Raw genomic sequence first — 25,989 nt, forward strand, 5'->3', positions numbered from 1 at the left:
TCATGAATACATAGATGAAATTCAAAATAGGTTTTCATTTGAAATTTTATAAAATTTTAATTTTTAATAAATTTAATTAGAAATTTTAAAAAACTTAGACTTTGGAAATATTTTAATATTTTAAATTCTTCTGAAGTTAGTTCAATTTTTTTAATATATATTTAATTAATTATTAAAATAATGAATTTATAGAAACATTTTAGTTAAAAACACTAGAAAAAATTGAATTTTTGAGAATTTACAATGTTACAAATGATTGCAGAAATTCAATTATTTTCAAAAGTAATAAAAATATTCGTAAAGATTCTATAATGTTAAAAAATTTTTAAAAAATTCTTCGCAGAAATTCAATTATCATTAGAAATAATAAAATTCTTCTCTAAAATTCAATTATTTTCAAAAATTTTAATAAAATTCTTCTCTAAAATTCCATTATTTTCAAAAATTTTAATAAAATTCTTCTCCAAAATTCAATTATTTTCAAAAATTTTCCTTATTTCAATGATTTTTAATAACTAATGTTTTAATAAAATTTTTCCAAAAAATTCAATTACTTAAGTTTCAATTATTTTCACTACAATTTTAATTGAATTCCTTAAAAGAATTCAATTATTTTTAAAAAATTTTTATAATTTTATTAGCAATAATTCCATTATTTCAATTATTTTTATTATAATTTTAATCAAATTCCTCGAAAAATGTAATTATTTTTAAAAGATTTATGAAAATTCTTTTCATAAATTCAATTATTTTTAGGAGTCTTAATATACTTCATATGCAAAATTCAATTATTTTCATAAATAATAATATTCACAACAAGAATTTAATTATTTTGAAAAGTAATAAAATTCTTTATAAAAATTCAATTATGTTCAAAAATTTTTAAAAAAATGTTCTCGTAATTTCAATTATCTTTATAAATAATAAAATTCTACTCAAATATTTATATATTTTCATAAATAATTAAAATTTCACAGAATTCATTTTTTTTACAAACAGTTTATAAATTTCTTCGTAATTATTCCATTATTTCAATTATTTTCACTACAATTTAATTGAATTTCTTAAAAGAATCCAATTATTTTTAAAAATTTTATTAAAATTCTTCCCAGAACTTCAATTATTTTCAGAAACTTTAATAAAATTCATATGCAAAATTCAATTATTTTCATAAATAATATTCACAACAAGAATTTAATTATTTTTAAAAGTAATAAATTTCTTCTCAAAAATTCAATTATGTTCAAAAATTGAAAGAATTCTCGTCAAAATTTTAATTATATTAATAAATAATAAAATTCTTCTCTGAAATTCAATTATTTTCAAAAATTTTAATAAAATTCTAGACAAAATTTCAATTTTTAAAAAAAAATTTCCTTAATTCTATGATTTTTAATTGCTACCTATTATTTTAATAGAATTTTCCAAAAGAATTCAATTATTTGAAAAAAATTTAAGAAAATTCTACGCAATGATTTAATTGTTTTCATAAATAATAAAAACTTCACAGGAATTAAATTGTTTACAAACTGCTTATAAATTTCTTCGCAATAATTCCATTATTATCATAGATAATAAAATTTCTTACAGGGATTCAATTATTTTCATAAATAATAAAATTCTTTTTAGGAATTCAATTATTTTCCTAAATAATAAAACTCATCGCAGAATTCCAACTATTTTTAATATAATTTTAGTTAAATCCCTCGAAAAATGTAATCATTTTAAAAAATTTTATTAAAATTCGTCAAAAGAATTCAATTATTTAAAAATAGGTTGATAAAATTCTTTATGAAAAGAAAATACAATTTAAAGAAATGTTCAATTATTGAATGATTTATTTATTTTTGTATTTATATAATTGAATTCTCGTAGAGTTTTCCAATAAAAATTGTTTTAAAAATTAATTTCAGTTAAAATTTTAGCTAATAATTGTATGCTAAAAGCATTATAGGGTGAATTAATTTTTTTGAGTAAGTTTAATTGAATTTTTTTTTAAAATTATTTGATGTTTTTTTCTAATATATGTTTAATTTTCAATTATTATTGAAGAATTCCCGAATAATCGAAATTTCGTGAAATTGAATTATAAACAAATGTATTTAAAACTTCTCAAAGAACTTTTTAAAAAATTATTAAAAATAATTGATTTAAAGAAGAGTTTTAATTAAAAATTCTAGAAAATAATAATTGAATGGTAATATTAAAAATATTCATCTTTATAATTATTATAAAACAAGAAGAAATCGATCATACCGTGTCTTTGACTCGGAGTTATCGATTTCTTCATGGGTTTTTTTTTTAATAATTTATAAGTTGTTGAATTTCCCAAAGTTTTGATTTTCGTTGAAAATCTTAATTTCTATCAAAAAATAATAATCATTAAATATTTGAAGTTATTGAAGTTATTGATGTTTTTGAATAATTTTAAAATTAGAGAAATTCGTAAATAAATATTATATAACATTTTTTTTTTTTTGAGTATTTAATAATTTTGAGAGTGAATCAGAATATTCTTCAGTGTCTGGGAAAAAGTGAAAATTTTGTCTGGAATTCGGGGAAAAGTCAGAGAAAAACAACATTTATATAAGAAATAGAAAAAATGTATATATCAAAAGAGAGAACGCAGTTATTCGAAGCTATTTAGTGATATAGTTTACATACCTATATACACAATTTGATTCGAAAACATAAAATTAAATATGAAGCTCAAACGTGAAAACGGTCTACTCATTCTATGCTTCACTAGTTGCGAAAGCGATATTAGAGGGGAAAAAAGAAAAAAAAAACTCTCTAGTGAAAGATTTTTCCATCTACTTCAAAGGGTAAAAATGCATTCAAAGTACTTTCTTACAGATCCCGGTCATTCTAAATAAATGGAGAGTGATTACTTTTTCACATTTCTTATATTTTTCTGAATTTCCATTGGAAATCATAGTTTTGAAAAATGATTCAATTATCAATAATTTTCCATTGATTATCCAATTAAAAAAAAAAAAAAAAAAAATTTGCTCTTGTTTTTTTAATTCGTCAATCAGTGCTCTCTAAATCTTAATTAGTAAAGTTCTATTAACAAATAGTAAAAGACTAAATAGTAAAATTATTACTAAATCATTTGGTGAACTAGTTTTCGTCATATTATAGTAAATATATCATTTGTATAAACATTTTGTTCGTTAGTTCGGAAGTCAGTGTACATGCCTGACCAAATTTTGTTTATACTACTTAAAAGTGTCAAATAGTTGCGTTTATATTAGCTTATCAAATAAATATCTCTTATTTTTCTTTTTGTGAAAAAAACTAGATTTATTTTGAAGTAAAGAATAAAATAAAAAATTATATTGTTATAATATAATTTTATAATTATTGCAGGGCTCGGATTGTGCGACTTTATCGAATAAAATTTTCCAATAAAGATGAGTAAAAATAAGTGACTAATTTTAACTCGCTTTAAACGTAATTTTATTGTATTATTTATCTTTTAAAATAATGCCTTCTACACTCTAAAAACGAGAAAGAAAAATCACGAGAAAACATTAATTTCGAGTATATAAAGTGAAAAAAATTTAATTATTACTTGTAGACTCAAGCTTTCATGAAATATTAGCAAACATCAAGAATGAAAAATGCAGAAAGCATTAAGGAAATTGTGTACCTAAATGAATAACGAAATGTCGCCATTAAGGATGAATTAAATCTGAGGAATAAGTAATTTGCGTTTTTTTTCCACGTTGCATGTTTCAAAGAAACAAAAGTCGTGACAATAAGTCTGATTTTTTTTATTATTTTTTTTTATTACTATTATTAATTTATCGCTACAAGTAAATGAAGTATTAAACTACTTTGACTTATTTTCGCTTTAGAGTGTATATATATATATAAAGACTCGTAAAAATGTCTCTTTTACTAGATGTACTTTATTAAGTTCAATTGTTTCAAAAAAACAAACATCATTCAGGTGTTTATCATATGGCATTGTAAAAAGAAAAATTCAACTTTTCTTGCACAACTTTTACCGGGAATTTTAGATCTGTGCTTCCCCATAAAAATGCAATAAAAAACAAAAAGTCATCTTATATTTTTATTGAAAAGTAGAACGAACAAATAAAATTCACCAATTTTTTAAACTGGTCACGTAATATTTGAAATTTATTTACGACAATAGATCGAAATTGTTTATTGTAAGAACGCTACGTGAAATATAGTATAAATAATATTATATAAATTTTTTTATTTTATTTTATATGTCAGGGATTACAGACTGTGAACTTTTTAACTTTTTCCACCCTTTGTAATTTTTGTCACCTATTTCATTATAATTTCCACCTATCTCGCCGAATTTGCAAATTTTTCCAATATTTTTAATCATAAATGTAGTTTTTGAAAGTTTTTAATTAATTTTTATTTTAATACATTTTAATTTTAATTTGTTGAAACTTCCACCGATTAAAATTTTAGTTAACTCTGAATTTAATTTAGCAAGGCCTGATAAAGTAAAAATTGTATTTTCTTTTTTCTTCTTCAGTTTTATAAATTATCATCACTATATATTTATTTTAGTATCAATTTAGTAAATAGTAAATAAATTAAACAAATAAATAATTTTTTCCTCTATTAAAATATGTCAAAAAATTATCCTAATTTTAATGAAAAAAGTTTAATTTTTAGAATTCATAAGAAAATTTTGAATTTTTGTGTTTTTTTTTTGGTTTGCTTCATAAACTATGAAATTGTCACGAAAACTTCAATTTTTTCTATTTCAGACAATAATTTCTAATTTAATAACTTCATTCATAAATAGATGAACTTCAAAAAGTATTAATTTGAAACTTTATAAAACTTCAATGTTTAATGCATTTAATTAGAAATTTTAAAGAACTTAGATATTTGAAAAATTTAAATAATTTAAATTCTTCTGAAATTAATTAAATTCTCTAATATATATTTAATTATTTATATTAAAAATAATGGATTTATAGAAGAATTTTTGTTAAAAAACACTAAAAATATTTGCATTTTTGGAGAAGTTACAAATTATTGAAAAAATTCAATTATGTTCAAAAGTTTAAAAAAAATTCTCATCAAAATTTCAATTATCTTTAATCTTCATTAATAATAAAATTCTTCTCCAAAATTCAATTATTTTCAAAAATTTTAATACAATTCTTTGTAAAATTTCAATTATTTGAATAAAATTTTCCAAAAGTATTCAATTATTTGAAAGAAATTTTGATAAACTTCTACGAAAACATTTAATTATTTTCATAAATAATAAAAATATCACAGGAATTTAATTATTTATAAATAATTCAATTATTTTCAAATTTCTTACAAATTTCTTTGTAATTCCATTATTTTCATAAACTAAACAATTTTTTACAGAGATTCAATTATTTTCGTAAATAATAAAATTATTTTTACGAATTCAATTATTTTCATAAATAATAAAACTCATTGCAGAATTTCAATTATTTTTAATTGAATTTTAATTAAACATTTCTTGAAAATGATATTAAAATTAGTCAAAAAAATTTAATGATTCAAAAATTTATTGATAAAATTCATTTCAGTTACAATTTTAGATAATAATTAAACATTAAAAGCATTACAGCGTAAATTTTTAGAAATAATTTTATTTTGAAAAGGTTCCAAATTAAAATTTTTTAAAATTTGAATTTTTCATGCTTTTAGCTAACAATTCTGTAGAATTAACTTTTTTGAAAAAGTTTAACTAAATTATTTTAAAAAATTATTTCATGTTTTTATTTTTTAATATACATATAATTAATTAATGGATTTGAAAATTAGTACAAAAAACTTTTCCAAAAATTATTAAAAATAATTGATATAGAGAAGAATTTTAGTTGAACATTGTAGAAAATAATAATTGAATTGAAATTATGAAAATAATTTTGAAGAAGTTATTGTAACAATATTCTTATAAATTAAAATATTAAATATTTATTTTAAATAAAACTTTTAATGTTTTCGAATAATTTTACAATTAAAGAAATTTGTAAATAAATGTAATAGAACATTTTTTTTTTTTTGAGTATCTAATCATTTTTAGAGTGAATCAGAATATTCTTTAGGGTCAGGGAAAAAATAAAAATTTTGTCTGCTAATCAGGGAAAAGTCAGGAAAAAAGAAAATTAATTTTTTGTAGCAACCCTGCATTTACACAATTTTTATGAATAGTTTAAGTTGAATTGAAATTGTCTAAATAATAATTCGAAATTTATCAGAGAATAATTTAATACACAAAAAGCACGTATAATTGGGTGTAATTATAAATTTCAGAATTTAAAAAATCGCAATTTTTTTCATTTTATTATTTTTTAAATATTTTTATTCCCTCTTTTTCTATTTTTATAAAGAAGGGAAAGAAAAGTATTATTTTATTGAAAGAATTGATAAATGTGTAATTTAAATTCCTGCACGAAATGTTTACATATAAATGACACGTGTATATAGGAAAATTTACACAAGACGTGTCCTTGTAACAAGCTGATAATGTACTTCTTATTATTGATAATGTAGTAGTGAACCGACATTTTGATGGAGGGAAGAATTTAGGGTCAGAAAATGCTATAGAATAAAACATTTCTATGGAAAGCTTTTCACAAAGTGCACCTCCATGTCGCGAAAATACCCCCTGTGGATGAGAAAAGTGTGCCAGTTATGTTACTCCGTACAAGAGATTTTTGTTGATAAAATTTTCACATTTTTAAGATGAATGAACATATCACAGTCTCGCGCGACAAGTAATATTTCAAAAATTCAAATTCTCTTTCCTTATGCAAAAATGTTTTACAATATTTTTATTTCCTATTTAGAATTTTGTTTAAAAAATAAAAAAAAAACTTGCGTATATTTAATTAAAAACAAACATGAATTCTCACTGGGGAATATAAATTCTATATAGAATGCAATATCGCAACAACTATTTGAAAATAATTTGCATTCGAAAAATGCGAGTGCGGAATTTTTTTTTAATTAGAGTAAATGGTTTAAAAATAATATGAATACACTTTGCAAAGTATAAACTTTGTGTTTTAAAATTTTATATTACAATTTCGAAAATTCAACAAGGAATTTTAAATAATATGGTTGAAAAATATTTTCATTATATAAAATTTCTCACAGTGGAAATATTTTAAAAAAATGTAATAATTTTCTTTTAATGAAAAGATTTTTCCGCTCTTTGATAATTTAAAACATTTTGAAATAATAAAGAATAACATTTTTCAAATTTTGAAAAAATTCTATATATTTAAATTTAATTTCTTTTTTTTTTACAACGTGATGTGAGATTTTTTTCATTAAAAAATACTACCTTTCCTGAAACTAGTATTTTTTTTCATACAGGTGGTAAAAAATAATACAACCCAAATTGGATTATCTTGAAGGCATACTCCGACAGATTTATAAAGTAAAAAGTATTACACTTTTGAAAATTATACTATAGAAATGAAATTCAGGTTTCAAATGGGAAAATAAGATAATTGTTTCAAAATTAGATTGCGTAAATATTTATTTATTGTTAAATCACGATTTCTCAAAAAATTAAATATATATTGAAATAAATTTATTTTAAAATAGCTTTTATCTATTTTCTGAGAATACTATAAAAAGTGTTGAAAAATGTAAAAGAAATTATTTGAAGAATTTTCCTTCTAAACTTTAAATATTATCAGAAAAGAAGGGAGAGATACTTTTTTTCTAATATTAAGATTACTTTTCGATTGAAAGAGAAAAATGGGTTTAAAGTGTCATTTAAATACTTGACGAGAGTATAAAAAGTTTATTGCACGACGATAACGGAAATCAAAGTCTTCCAGGCTTACATGATCTTATTTACGACATACGTATAAAATAGTCCAAGTTGAAAAATAGAGTAAATAGTCACTAAATCGTCAAGATCTTTTACAATCTGCCGTAGAATGGGATCTAAACAAATCATATAAAGGTTCCCCGGAATTTATTGCATCAGACGAGTTCTTCATCTCTTAACATAATGAAAGGAGAAAAAAAAATAAAAACAGATACAGTTGCAAATCAAACAGTGTAAATGTGAATTTAATTATCAAAGAAGTATTTATGTTGTGTATAATTTGCTTGAATAGAATTTATTTTCAAAAGAGGAGAATAGAATACAATAGAATTTAATAGAATTGTCATTATAATTCGAATTGTAATTACAATTATTATTATTATTATTATTAGTATTATTATTATTATTATTATTATTATTATTATTATTATTATTATTATTATTATTATTATTATTATTATTATTATTATTATTATTATTATTATTATTATTATTATTATTATTATTATTTTACAGGGTTGACACAAGTCGACAGAGAAAAGTGAGGGATTTTTATTAAAAGTACTGGAAAAAATTAAATTTTTAGAATTTATAAGAAAATTCTGAATTTTGGTGACTTTTTTGTTTGCCTCGGTTTGTCTCATAAACTATGAAATTAACAAGAATTCTAATACAAACCCTTAAATTTTTTTTATTTCTGACAATAATTTCTTTTTAAATAACTTCATTCTTGAAGAAATATCATAAAATTATTACTTAGAAATTATTTAATGAATAATTTTACTTTAATATTTCAAAATTAATTAACTTTTAAGAATTGCGTTTATAATTTTTATAAAAAGATGAACTTCAAAAGGATTCAATTTGAAATTTTATAAAATTTCAATTTTTAATGAATTTGAATGGAAATTTTAAGAACAACTGATTACAGAAATTCAATTATTTTCTTCGCTTAAATTTAATTATGTTCAAAAATGTTTTAAAATTCTCGTCAAAATTTCAATTAATTTTATAAATAATATACAATTCTTTTCCGAAATTCAATTATTTTGAAAAATTTTAATAAAATTCTTGTCAAAATTTTAATTATATTCAAAAATTTTCCACATTTCAATTATTTTTAATATCTACTATTTTAATAAAATTTAACAAAAGAATTTTATTATTTAAACAAAATTTTAATAAAAATTTAACAGGAATTTAATTATTTACCAATTTTTTTTATACATTTCTTTGCACCAATTTAATTATTTTTTATTTTTTAATGAAGTTTCTCCAAAGAATTCAAATATATTCAGACAATTGAAAAAAATAGTTCTGAGAAATTCAATTATTTCGAAAAATTTAAATAGAATTATTTTAAAAGTTCTATTGTTTTTAAAATTTTTGATAAAATTCAATACAAGATTTAGTTAATAAAATTGCAATTTTAATAAAATTTTGCTGAAAATTCAATTATTTTTAATACAATTCTTCTTAAGAATCCAATTATTTTTACAGATAATACATTTTTAATGAGAATTCAATTATTTAACAAAATTTGAATAAAATTCTTCGCTAGAAATCAATTATTTTCATAAATAATAAAATTTTTCTTGAGAATTTAATTATTTAAAAAAATTTTGATAAAATGCTTTATAAATTTAAAAAATTATAATAAAATTGGTCACAGAATACAATTATTTTCGTAAAATACAACATTCTTCCTAGGAATACAATTATTGTAAAAAATGTTTGTAAACATTTTCGAAACAATTCAATTATTTTCGTAAAAAATAAAAATTCTTTAAAACATTTCAATTATTTAATAAATTTTAATAAAATTCTTTCCAAGAATTCAATTCTTTTCAAAAACAAACATTTTCACAGGAATTCAATTGTTTAAAAAATCTTTTCTTAATTCTTTGTCAGATTTCAATTATTTTCAATTTTTTAATGAAATTTCTAGATGGAATTTAATCATTCTTAAAAGGTTGCAAAAAATTCTGAAAAATTCAATTATTAAAAAAATTTTGAATAAAATTCTTCACAAGAAATGAATTATTTTCATAAATAATAATATTTTTCTCCGGAATTCAATTATTTTCAGAAATAAAATTCTTCACAGGAATTCAATTCATTAACAAATTTTTAATAAAATTCGTTTCAAGAATTCAATTATTTTCGTAAATAACAAAACTTATCACAGAGTTTCAATTATTTTTTATACAATTTTAAATAAAATGATAGAAAATTGCATTTATATTAACAATTTTTTTTTAAATTCGCCGAAAGAATTCAATTATTAGGTATTAAAATTTTTGATAAAATTCTTCATAAAAATTCAATTTTAAGAAATATGCAATTATTGAATAAATTATTTATTTTAGTATTTAAATAATTGAATTGTCGGGAAATTTTCTAATAAAAATTGATTAAAAAATGAATTTCACTTAAAATTTAAATTTGTAATTGAATTTTAAAAGCATTATAGCGTGAATTTTTAGAAATAATTAAATTTTGAAAAAGGTTAAAATTAAAATCTTTGAAAATTTGAATTTATAGTTACAATATTCTTTTGATATAAAATAATGATTTTATCAATCTGTTATCTTAAATTTATTATAAAACACGAGGAAATCAATAACTCCGTGTCGAAGACTCGGAGTGGTCGATTTCTTCATGTTTTATATTAATATTGTTATAAATAATTGAATTTGAGAATCTTATTTTCTATAGAAAAATAATAATGATTAAATATTTATTTAAAAAAGAAGTTATTGATGTTCTTTAGGGTCAGGGAAAAAGTAAGAATTTTATCTGGAAATCAGGGGAAAGTCAGGGAAAAACAAAATTAAAATTTTGTGGCAACCCTGTGGTAATTAAAATTATTATTATAATTGTAATTATAAATATTATTGTTCTAATTCTATTTCTAGGGTCAAAAGGCAGTTTCACGTTATGTTTCTCCTACAATGTTTTGTTTCCTATTCAGAAAGGGACATGATTAATTGTCTCTTATAGAAAGCCCAGCTTCTCAACCTCATCGAATTGAGATAATTTCTGTCTCTGCATAAGACTCAAGAACTTGTACTGGGAGTTATAATCGAATTACCTTTCCAAAACTGAATATCATGTTGATAGTGAGAAGTTACATTCTATTCCCCCCTAAGGCTCCTCACTAACTAAATCCATTTCAATCTGGTGGATAACTTAAAACGCTGTTTTTAATGTCACAATTAGAAAAAAATGACACAAAAGAAATATAGTATTAGTTTCAAAAGAGATTTTTAAATTTTATTTAATTAAATTAATGGAGATTAGCTCTTTAGAATTTACTAAAAAGTAACACTGTGACACTGGAAAAATTTTTTTTTTAGTATCTAATAATTATTAGAGTGAATGAGAATATTCTATAGGATTAGGTAAAGCTAAAATTTTGTAAATTAGGGAAAAGTCAGGGAAAAACAAATTGAAATTCTTTACCCCGAAAGTTGAAAAATTAATTAAATTCCCAGTTGAAATATGCTTTAAAAATACATTATAAATTTTTTTTATTCTCTTTCTTTTTAAAATTCTAAAATAAAGAAATTTTCGCAAAGTAATTTTCCACCTTTTTAGGAATTCACTAATGGAAGTGACAAAGGTGTCTATATTGAACGAAAACTGTAACACAATTATGTCACATAAGTGACAAGTTTCCAATTAACGATCATCAAAGTGCATTGAAGTCAAAGTGAGCCAGGGACAGTCATAACTTATTAGTCAGGCTCAGTAAACGTTTTCGATATATATGCGGTACATGGCGGGATGATAATCCACATTGAGTTGCAAAAATGTAGTTAAACATCCATGCAAAATGGTGAGTGGGAAGAGGAGGGGGGAATTTATCCAGCTTAGAGAAAAAAAAGGGGGAAAATGTAAGTCGTAAGAGGATAAGCGTCGGGGATAAACGCAAACGTCAACGTAAAAACCTGCTTGTAACGTGGTCCTTGAAAAAGTTTGTAAAATATTGAGCAGCTACTAAAAGACTTCCGATGTTCGATTTGGATCTCGCGTCTTTTCCAACCTCGTTTTTCTTGACTTTACACTTTCTCTTTTTCTTTCTCCTCCTCCACCTTCTTCCTATTTCTATTCCTTTAGCAAACTGCGCCAAAAAAACCCTGCTTTACAAAGCCCCTGCCGTCATTCTTTAAAGGGATTTTACTCCTTCTTTTTTTTCTTTTTAATTTCAAACTTTTTCTCTTCTTTTTTTTATTTATTTCGGGGAAAATTTGGGCCAAGGAAATTCAATGAAACTGCTTTCTTTGACCTGATAAACTTTTAGTTTGGAATATTTTTCTTTTTACTGAAATTACTCTTTGACAACTATGACTGAAATTCGACGTAATGTCATCGAAAGATAAATTTGGACTGATTTTCAGTGACTTACTTCTTGCTATTTTAATTATTTCATTACTAGCAACAATTTTGACTCATAGGCTGACTTCTGACTCACTTTTTTTTAAAATAAAATTAGTAATTTTAAATATAATGGAACGTACAAATTTTTAATTCAATTTTTTTTTATAAAAATAAAATATGTCAATTGGAATATTTTTGTAATTAAATAATTGAATTCTCGTAGAATTTTCTAATAAAATTTTAAAATTTTTAAAAAATAATATTCTTATCACAAAATTCAGTCAAACGAAAGTTATAGAAAAAAGCATATATAACAAACAAAATGGGTATATTTTTTATTTTTTATAATTTTGATATGTTTTTTGTCTCAATTTTATATCCTTAGAAAAATGTTATCTATTGACACTACATTTTAATTTTTTTGTTTATTGTATAAATTTTTCAATTCCTTTATTTTCTGAGTTAAAAATAATTATAATTAAACAGTAATTCGATGAATTAATTATTTTGTAAATAAACCGTTTTCGTGTGTTTTTTATTGACAAATAATTATCTATTTAATCATCAAATAATTATTTTCACTAATTACTGCTGTAGTAAAAAATGAGACAAGATTTTAATGACATTTTTAGGTAAACCAGATTTAATGAGTGAATTTAATTAAAGAGAATTAGCATCTCTTTGCGATTGTTGAAAGTATATTTTTTGAAATTTTGCATTTGCATTTGTTTATTTATTTGTGAATATAAAATTTTAAAAATGGAAGGAATTTTTCCTTTGTCATTTATCTAAAAGAATTCTTGTGTGGAATATAATTTTTTTATTGGATATGAAAATTATCCATTTGAAGAAGATTCTGTTCTACGATTCATTAGAGTTTAACGATCACTTTATGCGCGTGGCTGTTAAACTTTATGTTGCTAGTGTTTCATTATAGAAATAAAGGATCGTCAGCGAATCGAATACAGTGACAAAAACAAATTCAATATTCACAGTAAAAGGAAAATCTTAATTTAAGATCAGTTTTAAATTTAACACTGAATATATATTTACTTGTAAAATTTCAAATGAATTTTACAATTGATTTAAATCAAGAATCAGTTAAGAATATCATATACCGAAAATCAATCGAATTTTACTGAAATTTGAAAAATTTGAATCAAGAAAAAAGTTTAAAATAATAAAAATAAAATATTTTAGTAGTAAAGTCTTTGAATCAGTCAAGTTGTACTGGAAATCAATTAAAAAGAAAAAAATATTAAATTGAGTCATTTTTCACTAATTTCAACTAAAAAATAATTGAAAACTTAAGCAAAAGAATTAAAAATTTCCGTTCTTTCTTAAATGAGAGAATTTGCAGTTTAGTTTAAATTCTCTAATAGTTGAAATAAAAAAAAAAATTATTCTCAAAAATTGTAGTAAAATTCTTTGAAACGATTCAATTATTTTCAAAAAATTTTTGAAAATCAATTATTATACAATATTTACCATTTTAATAAAACTTCACAAAAAATTTGTGGAAAAAAATTAATTATTTAGAAAATTTTTATAAAATTCTTTGCAAGAGTTCAATTATTTTAACAATCAATAAAATTTTTCACAAAAATTAAATTATTTTTATAAATAATAAAATTCATCGCAGAATTTCAATTGTTTATAAATATCTATTTAATTAATAATTAAAAATAATGTATTTGTAGTAAAATTTTAGTTAAAAACATTTTAAAAAATTGAATTATGGAGAAGTTACAAATGATTGCAGAAATTAAATTATTTTCAAAACTAATAAAATTCTTCGCAGAAATTCAATTATGTGAAAAAATTTAAAGAAATTCTCTTTAAAATTTCAATTATCTTTACAAATAATAAAATTCAATTATTTTCAGAAATTTTAATAAAATTTTTGGTAAAATTTCAATTATTGGAGAAGTTACAAAGGAATGCAGGATTTCAATTATCTTCATAAATAAAAAAATTTTTATTCGAAATTCAAATATTTTCAAATGCTTTAATAAAACTCTTGGCAAAATTTAAATTATTTTCGAAAAATTTCCTCAATTCAATGATTCCTAATATCTAGTATTTAAATAAAACTCCACAAAAGAATTTAATTATATAGAAAAATATTTTGATAAAATTCTTTGCAAATATTCAATTATTTTCATAAATAATAAAAGATTTACTAGAATTGAATAATTAAAAAATACAATTTTCATCAAATATTTCGAAAAAAATCAATTATTTAAATTTTTTTTTACAAAATTCTTTGGAAGAATTCAATTAGTTTCATAAATAATAAAATTTTTCACAGGAATTTAATTTTTTTTTAATTTCGATAAAATTTCATATAAGAATTAAATTTAAAAAAATATTCAATTAATCAATTTATTATTTATTTTTGTACTTAAATAATTGAATTTTAGTAGGACTTTCTAATAAGAATTGATTTAAAAATAAATTTCAGTTCAAATTTTAGATAATAATTGAATATCAATAGCGCTATATAATAGTACGAATTTTTAGAAGTAATTAAATTTCCAAAGATTATTAAATTGAAATTGTTGAAAATTTTAATTGTTGCAAAACTGTAATTTAATTTGAATTTTTAGTTTAAAAAATTATTAATTTATTAATATTTATCTTTCTAAACAATTATTAAAGTTTTGAATAATTTTATTTAAAATTTTCACCAAAAAAATGATTGTATTTTAGAAGAATTTCAGTTGTATAATTTTTAGAAGTAATGAAAATTAAAAAAGATTTCACATTAAAATTATTTAAAATATTTGAATTCTTATGTGAAAAATAAATAAGTTTTTGAATATTTATTTAACAAAAATTCTTCTAGTTTCGAATGTGTGATTTAATTTAGAATTATGAAAAAAATTGGTCTTTTGAAAAGTTGAAATTAAAATTTTGTGAAGATAGTTTTATGCCTTTAAATAATTAAAATTTTTGTATTTTAAAGAATTTTCTTTGTTTACTTTTAAAAATTATTTTTAAATATAATTTAAGAATTTTAAATTAAAACTTAGAAAATAATTGAATTTTTTAAAAAATTAGATTTGTAGTTATTAGCTGCAGTAGAGAATAAGAAGAAAAGTAAATATTATTGATAAAAATTAGGTAAAATTGAGGAAAATAAAATACAGAAACAAATTTTTGTAAATCGTCTAAAACGAGGCTTTTTTTTAGTTTTAAAGCTACTTTTTGAGAGTTTTTTAAAATTTATAACGAGAACGAAGCCAAAAAATGCCAAAGAATAAAAATATTTTACATCCAAATGGAATACTTTGGTTTTAAGAGGAAAAATCAAGATGATTTTTCCTCTAACTGCGAGATTAATATTTTTTTTTCTTAGGGTCAGTCGATTTTCCATTGAAAGATATATCTTTAATAAAAAAAATGATGTATGAATTTCGTCTATTTTCTTTTGCTTGAACGCGAAAAGGTTTTGACAATCCGAATCTCATCCTTTTTTTCTGCGTTTGTATATACCGTGAAAAATTGAGTATGTGGGATTCACTCTGACCAGACTCGCTTTTGATATTATAATAAATTTTTTTTTTCTTTTTTTTTTTGTTCGTCCTCAATTCAGCTTATATACTAAAGTGCACGTGCTTGGCCATCGTGAGCAGGACGTTCATTTTGCTTGAATAAATGCGCTGACGAGAGAAACCGACGTTAGCAATAAGTCAAGAGAGTTGGTAGTTTTGCCGACTGTACCAAAAAATGGGAGAGAGAGAGAGAGACTTGGACAGAAGAGTAAAGAGGGGGGGGGGGGGTAGTGGAAGGTTTAGGGAAAAATATAGGGTGAAGGGGGAGGAGAAAGGAAATCTGCAAAGACAAATAAATCGAAAAAGTTCCACTGGAATCAAAAAGCAGGACGAAAAGCTGTTCTCGAATTCAACCCTGACGAATTTCCTCGTTATCTTAACTGTACCGGGATTTAATGCGAAGCCGTTTCTTGATCCCATATATACCTTTTGCAATCGACCCTTGTCCTACCTTAAAACCACTGACATATGTTAGAGATTAATCTCACATTTTTTTTTTTAGTTTTTTTTTGTTTTTTTGTTTTTCAAACTTGTTTTTTGTCAAATGATAAAGTGAAATTTGATCTCCTTCTTTTTTTCGATTCTTCGAAAAATAATTCATTGTTAAACAGAGTGGTCACAAGTTTCAGTTAATCAATTTCCATGACATTTCCCTGACAATTTACTTGACATTAAAATTATTTTCCCTGAAAAAATTCTTTTAACAAGAAAATATGAAAGTTTCCGGAAAATGAGTAAAATTAAAATTTTAATAATTTCTAAAAATTACAGATTATAACTCTTCCTAAATTCAATTATTTTAAATAATTTTCGGAAAGTTCTTCTAGAATTTAATTATTTATATACAAATCTCTATTTTTTATAATATTTTGAACCGTCCCTGTTATTTTCTTAAGTTAATTAAAGTATAATATTTTCAAAAAATTACAGTAAAGAAATTTTTACAATTAATTTTTTTAAAATATTAAACTATAATTTTTAAATAATTTTTGAAAGATTTTTAATTATATAAAATTAAAAGATTTCCAAACAATTGATAAAATCTTTTAAAAATAATCATTCTTATTTCTTTTTTCACTGGAAATAAAATTTTAAAAAATTTCAACCTCCAAAATTTATTAATTTCTAAAATTTACAATTATAACCCTTCTAAAAATAAATGATCTTCTACGATTTTTAACTAAACTTAAACTTCATCTCTAAATCAATTACTTTAAATAATTTTCCGAAACTACTTCAAAAATTCAATTATTTCAATAAAAAAATTCAATTTTTTATAATAATTGAAACTGTCCATTTTTCTTTTTAAAGAAATTTTTAAAAGACAATATTTTTACAATTACATATTATATATGTAATTGTAAAAATATTGTCTTTCAAAAATTTCTTAAAATTAAAAATAAAATTTAAATATTTTTTGCAATTACATAGGGGAACATAGTCTAGGTCGGCCACCTTTTTGACTTTTGTTTATAACTTTGTTTTAAAAATGAATTTGGACAATTGAAGTATACGGTTGGAAAGTCCTGTTTAATAGGAACATTTTTTCTGTACAAAGTAAATTGACAGGTTTAAAAATGAAAAAGTTATAAAGATTAAAAAAAAAAAAAAATTTGTAGTCCAGGTTGGCCATTACAGTCAAGGTCGGCCATGTTTAAAATTCAAAGGGCATTAATCTTTAAAAAATAAAATAACATGTTTGGAGTTACGGAAAATTGATTCTTTATTGTTTACAGTTTGTAACTTAATGAAATAACAAAATAATAAAAATAAACAATATAAAAAAATAAATATAAATAAAAAAAAATTTTGCACTAAAATATTAATAAAATTAAATAAAAATATTAATAAGATGATCAATTATATTATGAGTTATACAGAATTGCAGTTTTTGCAAATGAAGTAGCTCGTCCTCATCTTTGCGCATTTTAAACACATAGTGGCCGACCTTGACAGTAAGTAACATTACCGAATTGTTGTAACCATAAAGAAATGCGTTTCGGGATTCGATTTTTTACTTTGTTTTCCTTTTAACCATGAGTCCCACAAATTTTCTGCATACTTGCCTTGACGATTCAATTTGTTTTTTATCTTTTATTAATGGTTTTTCACATGATGCACAAAACTTTTTTTGAGCTTTTTTTGTACCGACGTCACAGAAATCACAATTTTTGATTTTTCGAAAATGTAATTGAACAAAAAGTTAGGTTTCACTAAGACAAGCCTCGACAAATATTCGCGTAGGTGGCGCTAGTGAACTTGACAAAAAAACGCGAGTGGCCTACCTAGACAGTAGACCAACCTTGACTACATTCCCCTATAATTAAAAAATGTCCAGAAAAATGAAATTTTATAAAATATTTTCAAAATAATTGAGTTTTAAAAAAATATAATAAAAATAATGAAATTTTTGAAGAATTTTAATTACAAATGATTTCTCGAAAATTTTGTTAGATCTAAAAAAAATAAAATTTTATAAATTTTTATTTACTTTGTTCGAAGATAATTGAATTTTAAAAAATTATAATAAAACAATTCTGAGAATTAGGTTTTAAAACTTTTTTAATGTAATTTTTTAAAAGTAATTCAATTTCTTATTAAAATTGTGTAATTAAAATTTTTGAACATGATTTTTTTCTCCAAAATGATAAAAATAATTCTAAAATGTTATTGTTTTTTGTATTTGAAAATTATTATTATAATTAAAAATAATGAAAATATTTAATTTAAAAAAATTAGAAGTTACCTAATTTTCATTTTTAAGTTTATATTTAAAGATTTTTTATTAAAATTTTTAATAATTCAATTATTTTCAGAATTTGCAATTAAAATTCTTCAAAAGTTGATTTTTAAAAATTATTGTAACAAAATACTTGAAAAAAATTATTTATTTTCAATTAAATTGAAAAAAATTTCAATCACTCATAGATATTTTTATTATCAGACATATTTGAAAAATTTAATTATCTTGATAAATGATTCAAAAAAAATTTTTGAAAGATGATTTTTAATAGAATTTTTTTTTCATTGTAGTAAATATTAGATATATAAATTTACACAATTGTTTTTTTTATAAATATTTATTAATTATATATTAATTAAATTGCCGCATGAAAATTCGCTTATAAACGAAATGGAGTAAATCAAAATTGTTTGCTTCTGTTATAAAATGAATAAATTAAAATTATAAATAAATTGTAGATAATTCTCGTTTATGGATAAATTATTTTATAATGTTACTAATTAGCGATTTTCACAATTTTCTAACTAATAATTATTTATATTTGTATTGGAAATAATTAATTATTTCTTCTGACAAATAAGTTTTTTGGACTAATAATTAATTACAGTTTTTTTTTACTAATAATCTAAATATAAATTATTTTTCTGTTAATAATTAATTAATAATTTTCTTTATTTTTCTGACTAATAATTATTTAGTTTTTTGTCTCAATTTGATATTCTTAGAAAAACTGTGTTAAAAAAATCTGTTTTTTGGATTAATAATTAATTTTTTTACTAATAATCTAATTAGTAAGTAATTAAACTTCTATTAATTATTTATTAGTTCAAATACAATTTATTTGATACAAATGAAAATTATTTAACTCAAGTAAATATTTATTTGATAACAGATGCAAGTAATCGGTTGAATTTATTAATTTTTTAATTTAAAGTTTTAATCTTTCAATTAAAAATTTTAATTAAAAAAAATGTTAATTTAAATAAATTTTTTATCGTAGTGAAGTGTTAAAACAACGTTAGTTTTAAATAACAGTCAACAAATTTAACACTTTCTTTTTTCTTTGTTGAAGGAAGAAATAATTTTTTTGGCCACAATACGAATGATTGGACAAAGTAAACAATTTATTTTTTATAAAATTTCACAAACGAACTAATTTTGCTTTGCAACTTAAAGTTACAATTTTGCTTTCAACTTTTTTATTTTATATATATCTATATATAGAGATACTTTGAAAGTAGTTTTAATTATCTGCAATCTTTTTAGAAATTAAAAACATTTAAAAAGTTCGTTAATTAAACTTCTTAAATTAATAATGTAGTAAATTTTATAATAATTAAACTTTTAGAGGAAGAGTAATGAAAAATGAATTGTGTGATTACATAAAACTATGATAAATAGTTAAACTGATTTAATACGGAGAGAAAAAAATAATTTGTTAAAAACAATATTTACTGTAGAGAGAAAAAAAAATTTTTCTTAGTCAGAATTTTATAACTCATTATTGAAGTTTGAAGTAAAAAGTTTTTATATGAACAATTTTTACTGCTCTTTTTTTCTATATGACAAAATTATTAAGCATAAATTTTTTATGATCAGTGTTTTGAAGAACTTGGTAATTTTTCCCGCTGTTTATTTAAAATTATTGTTATGTTATTATTATTATTGTTATTATGTATTTTCAGAGGCTTTTTATCTCCTTTTAAAAGCGAAAAAAAGGGGAGAACTTTTATTGCAACCGTGACATTAATCATTTTCATCCTGCGAAAGTATGTCATGTTATATTTTAGTACTGAAGACATACCTGTCAGTATCGATTATTTGAAACCTATTCAATGCTAACAGGGGTCGTACGGATATCTTTTACTCACAATAATTTAAAAGCCTACCTTTTGTGCACTCAAATAAGTCTGCGTGCGAACGTAAAAAAAAGTGAACACTGCAATTTACTGACAGTGACACTGAAAAATTATTGATTAGGTGAAACGAATTTCCTTGGAAAATAAAAACAACAATTTCCCAGTCAATTATGGTTTTTTTGTTTGATGTTTTCTTTTTAAGTGTGTGTTTAGTTTTTTTTTTTTCATTGTCAAGAAGGTGAATTTAGAAATTCACTGCAACTTAGAAATTAGAAATTTTTTTATTAAAATAAAAACTACCTAGTTCTTCTTTTATTTTCAAATAAAAGAAAAATACAAATTATTTTATATTCTTTTTTTTATAAACAAAAAAGATATTTTTTGTTTTCTTTTTTTATTACAACAGAAAATAAAAACCAAAACAAGAGATTGAAATTATTTATTTTCCTTTTTTTATTAAAATAGAAACTACAAACTTCGATTTTTCTTTTTTATTGCAAAAAAAATTGAAGGAAGAAGTACAAAAAATGTTTCATTCGCTTTTGTTACTCAAACAAAAAGTACCCATTTTTTTCATTTCCATTTTTTAATACAACAAAAATCACAATTTTTGTTTTCCCTTCCTTATAAAAAAGTATAAATTTTTATTTTCTTTTTTTATTAAAACGAAAAATACAAATTTTTGACTTCCTTTTTTTTTATAAAATAGTATAATTTTTTTATTTTCTTTAAAATTTTCGATTTTCTGTGTTTATAAAAACAAAAGAATAATTTTTTTATTTCAACAAAATGTAAAACTAAAAAGTACAAATATTTAATTTTCTTTAAAACAAAAATTTTCTTTCTAAAACAAAAATTATAAATTTTCGATTTTATTTTTTTGTATTAAAACAAAAAAGACTAATTTTATATATTTTTTTTTTATTAAATTACCTCGTAAAAATTTTTGATTTTCTTTTTTATTACAACAAAATATAAAAACCAAAACGAAAAGTACAAATTTTTAATTTTCATTTTCTATAAAAACAAAAAGCTCAAATTTTTTATTTTTCTCAATTCTCCTTTTTTATTAGAACAAAAGCTAGAAACCAATATAAAAAGTACAAATGTTTAAATTTATTTTTTTATAAAAAAGTAAAATTTTTATCTTTTTGTTTTTATTACAACAAAATATAAAAACCAAAACGAAAAGTACAAATTCTTAAATTCATTTTCTATAAAAACAAAACTTTGTATTTTCTTTTATACTTACAACAAATACAAGCAAAACAAAAAGTGCAAAATGTTTCATTCTCTTTTCTTACTCAAACAAAAAGGAGAAATTTTTTTTTGTTAAAACAAAAAGTACAAATTATTTATATTCATTTTTTATTAAAACAAAATGCACAAATTTTTCATTTTCCTCAATTTTCCTTTTTTATTACAACAAAAGCTAGAAACAAAAATGCAAAGTACAAATGTTTGAATTTCTTTTTTACTCAATCAAAAAATACTAATTTTCGATTTTCTTTTTTTATTAAAACAAAAAATACATGGCTCTTCTTTTCTTATAAAAAAGTAAAATTTTTATTCAACTTTTTTTATTACAAAAAAAATTACTAATTTTTATTTTTCGTTTTTATTGAAACAAATAGTATACAAGTTTTTAATTTTCTTTTTTTCATTAAAGAAAAAAGGAGAAATTTTCGATTTCAAAAAATGCCTAGGGCACTTTTTTCGTTTAGGACTTGGCAGGGAATGTTTTTTGACCTTTTTTTTCTTTTTTTTTTAATGTTCGATTTTGTCGTCTGTTCCCTGAAGGTATAGTGCCCTTGATGGGGTCTTGCATACAACTTTCCCAACAATCAGACACAACTTCGCTTTCTCCATAGACTTCTCATGCAAACATTCAGAACAATCAAAGACGATTTCTGACTAGACAAAGACTTAATTGAACATTGCTGGGATTTACAAACTTTAACCATCTCGCATTGAATTATCACCAGCAGGATCTGAAAATCTTTTAAATCTAACACGATGCTCTACTTAAAAACTTTTTAACAAATGTGAGTTTAGAACAATTTTTTCTCAAGTAATTTCATTCTCTTTTTTTTGTTTTTAAATTATGGGCAAATTTTTTTAAAAGGTTTTCACCTTCTTTATAAAATTTATTTTTCCAAAAAAATAATAATTTTTGTGAAAAATTAATTTTATACAGAAGGTGAAATGAGTGTTTTTTTTTTTGACTAATAAATAATTACTGTTTTACTAAGAGCGAGACTAAGAGTTAGTGACTTTCTTTTTTAATAATAATTTCTCGGATTAAAATGAAGCTTCTGTTGAGATTTCCTTGCATTATTTAACTTTAAAAAATATTATTTTTGAAAATTCAAGATTTTCAGAATTTCTGTGAAAATATCGATTTGTCTTTTATTGGCCTTGTATTGTTGATGAATAGTAATTAGGTCATGAGAAGTAGAGTATAAACGTATAGGGTAAATAGACTAATAATTGTTAGTGTCGCGTCAATACTTGACACCCTTTCTACCTTTTTTATACTCACATTCAACTTTATAATGCAATATTTATTTGTAACATAAAAATAAAAAAGTTATGATAATTGAAATATATAAAAAGTTTTATAATTATTTTGTAATGATAAAACAGTAATATTAATAATAATGAAATATAATGAAATATAATCAAATATAATTAAATATAATAATAATATTAATAATAATAATAATAACAAGAATAATGAAATATAACAATAATGTTAATAATTAATATTATATATTATTATATATTAAAAATATGTACCTAATAATAAAATAAATTAATTATTACTATTGCCGATATTTTATTGTTACGAATCTCAAATAATTATAAATATTATTATATGTCAATTAATACCATTTTTTTTTATTTATTATTACAAATTAATTATTACAATTTTATTATTATTTTTATCACTTTTTTACAAATATAAGTGATACGCAATTTATTAAAATTGTATAGATTTTGAAACCTTTTAAGTGTTTCCCTCTCCCTTTTATGTCCTTATTTATTCTGAGGGGTTCACCAAAACAAACTATACAATCGAAGTAGTAAACAAATGGTCGGAGTCAAGATTCGAGTTCTTCATTTGTGTTAGTTAGCCGTCTGACCTCGAGGAGTATTGTTCTAAATTGAACCTACAGTGATAGTGAGAATTAATAATGGATTTTTAAAATATTATATTCATCGAGTATAATTTTAATTAATTTTGTTTTCTTTTTAAGAGTAGTTTAATAATTGGAATAGAAATATCATTTTATATTCGTTTTCTTTTGATTTAAATTTTCATACTTTGAAAAGAAATAAAAAATGAAGTTTTTTTTTAAATATAGTAAATTTATACGGTAATAATTATTATTTTCGTATAATTTAATTATATTTAGTTTTAATTAATAATAATTCTTACAATAAAATAGAAATCGGAAATATTATAATTATTAATAATAATCATAATAATAATAATTTTTTATTTTTATATCTTCTTCCTTTAATTAATAGATAATAATTATTATTATTATATTATTTTTAATATTATATTTCGTAGTAATCGTAATAATTATTATCAAAAAACTAAATAATTTTTTGAGTAATTTTCGGTAATTTTTTCACTGTTTGATAATTATGAAAGGGTCTGTTATTTATTTCTCACTAGCTCTCTGCAAAATTATTGATATTTTTTGTTCTATTCACTCGGTGTTATTTTAATACGACTTTGCAAAAAAAAAGGTTTCAATTTGCTTTTTTAGTGATTTAATTAATTTAATTTTTAAATTCCCTTAGTGTGTGACAATTTTTAGTGCTTTTTCCCTTGTATTCAAGACGTGTCTCTGTTGGCTGTAGTTTTGTGTAGTAACTGTTTGCAATTTATATGGTGAGATATCCTTCAAGGACGTTTGCAAGGTAAATAAATCAGGAATCCTCCAATTTTCCTCGACCTTCAACGTCAATAAATATATAGTCTTAATAATAATAAAAACAAATACAGGATTACTCTCAATATTGTGGTCAGTCTGTGACAATAAAAGATTTTATTTTCCATTTTATTATTTTTATCGTTTCTGCTTAGTTTATTTTTATATTTTTATATGAAAAATTGTGATTATTAGAATTTTGGAGAACTGACAAAAAATGGGATTATTTTTTATTTTATAAGTGAAATTAATTCTAATACTCAGGTGTTTTTAATAATAAAAATCCAAATTTATATTTATTTATATAAATTAAAATGCAATATAATTGAAAATCAAAATTTTGGTTTTTGCTCATAAATTTGGATTTTTTAATTTTTTAATTTTATTGTGAAAGTAGGTTATATTTTTATATTTGGATTTTAAAAATAAGACTAGTATTTCTATTTAAATTTCAGGAAAACAAATTCTATCTTTTTCCATTTGTTTTTCAACTGTTTTTTTAAAACTTTTTTTTTTGAACTTTTCACAATTATATTGGCGCGTTGTACTTTTTAACGGGTGAACATGCTATTCAATATTTATTTTAATTAAAGTTGACTAGTAAAATTTATTTTTAGATATATTATTTAAATTTTTGAAAAACAAATTTTGTTATAAAATATTGTTACAAATTTGTTTTAGAACTATTTTTTCAAACTGTTTTTTTAAAAAAAAGTTTTCTCAATTATTTTAGCTTGTTCTACTTTTTAGAGGTAGTGAAAATTTCATTCAATATTTATTTTTAATAAAGTTGAATAATAAAATTTATTTTTGTAAATTTTTTATTTTTTTTAAGGAAGAAGATTCTCTGTTGAATAATTCGATTGTATCTGAATGAACACATTGAATAGCCGATGGCTAAGTTTTCATAAGCGGATCAAGAGCAGTTTCCTAAAATCCTTCTCGAATTGTGTATAACTATATTTGTTTTGCTCCATTAATCTCTTGCTAAACAACAAATATATATATCTGCTTTCGAGTGTATAAATATTAAGCTTGCATTTCATTTTCTAATCTGTAAACCAAAGGGAAATTATTTACAGTTCATAGAACTCAATTTACATGCTTCATTTTTTATGTATTATAAGTTTTTAAGAACTGCATAAACTGTAGTTTATTGTTCAAATTATAATTATAGTTTTTTATAATATATTTTCTCATTTTTTGTTGTTCCATATTTTTTATGACATTTACAAATTAATATTCATTAATAGATAATATTAAGATTGAAATAAATAAATATTAATTGTTTATTGATTGTTACTATAAATAAATATTTTTATTTGTTTCAGGTATGATACGATCTATTCTTTGGTATTTCGGTAAAGTAAAATTTAAACAATTTAAATAATTTTTTTTTTTGACAATTTCCACTACTTTTAATTCGTTAATTTTCAATAAAATTTCGAAAAAATCAATTATTTAACAAAATTTTATGCAATTTATCTTTCACAATAATTCAATTACTTTTACTAATAATAAAATTTTTCATGAAAATTCAATTTTTTAAAAAAATGTTTGATTAAATTCTAAGCATGAATTTAATTATTTTCATAAATAATAAAACTCATCGAAGAATTTTAATTATTTTTATTCAATTTATTTTATTTAAACTAATAAAATTTTC

General features: G+C 21.0%; 1 protein-coding gene across 4 annotated transcripts in view; it reads left to right on the forward strand.

Annotated features, from left to right (window-relative positions):
* The window catches only part of LOC122509526 (complexin), a 577,926-nt gene that overhangs the window by 101,148 nt on the left and 450,789 nt on the right, over window positions 1-25,989 (forward strand). The window contains exon 1 of one of the 4 annotated variants that reach the window (XM_043623703.1): window positions 24,220-24,312. The exons of the other annotated variants lie outside the window; for them this stretch is intronic. The gene's annotated coding sequence lies outside the window, so the exon portion shown is untranslated. Of the gene's footprint in view, window positions 1-24,219; window positions 24,313-25,989 lie in introns of those variants that run through there. 4 annotated transcript variants of the gene reach the window in all.

This window comes from Leptopilina heterotoma, unplaced genomic scaffold, assembly GCF_015476425.1.
Source record: "Leptopilina heterotoma isolate Lh14 unplaced genomic scaffold, ASM1547642v1 Lhet_116, whole genome shotgun sequence".
NCBI lineage: Eukaryota > Metazoa > Arthropoda > Insecta > Hymenoptera > Figitidae > Leptopilina > Leptopilina heterotoma.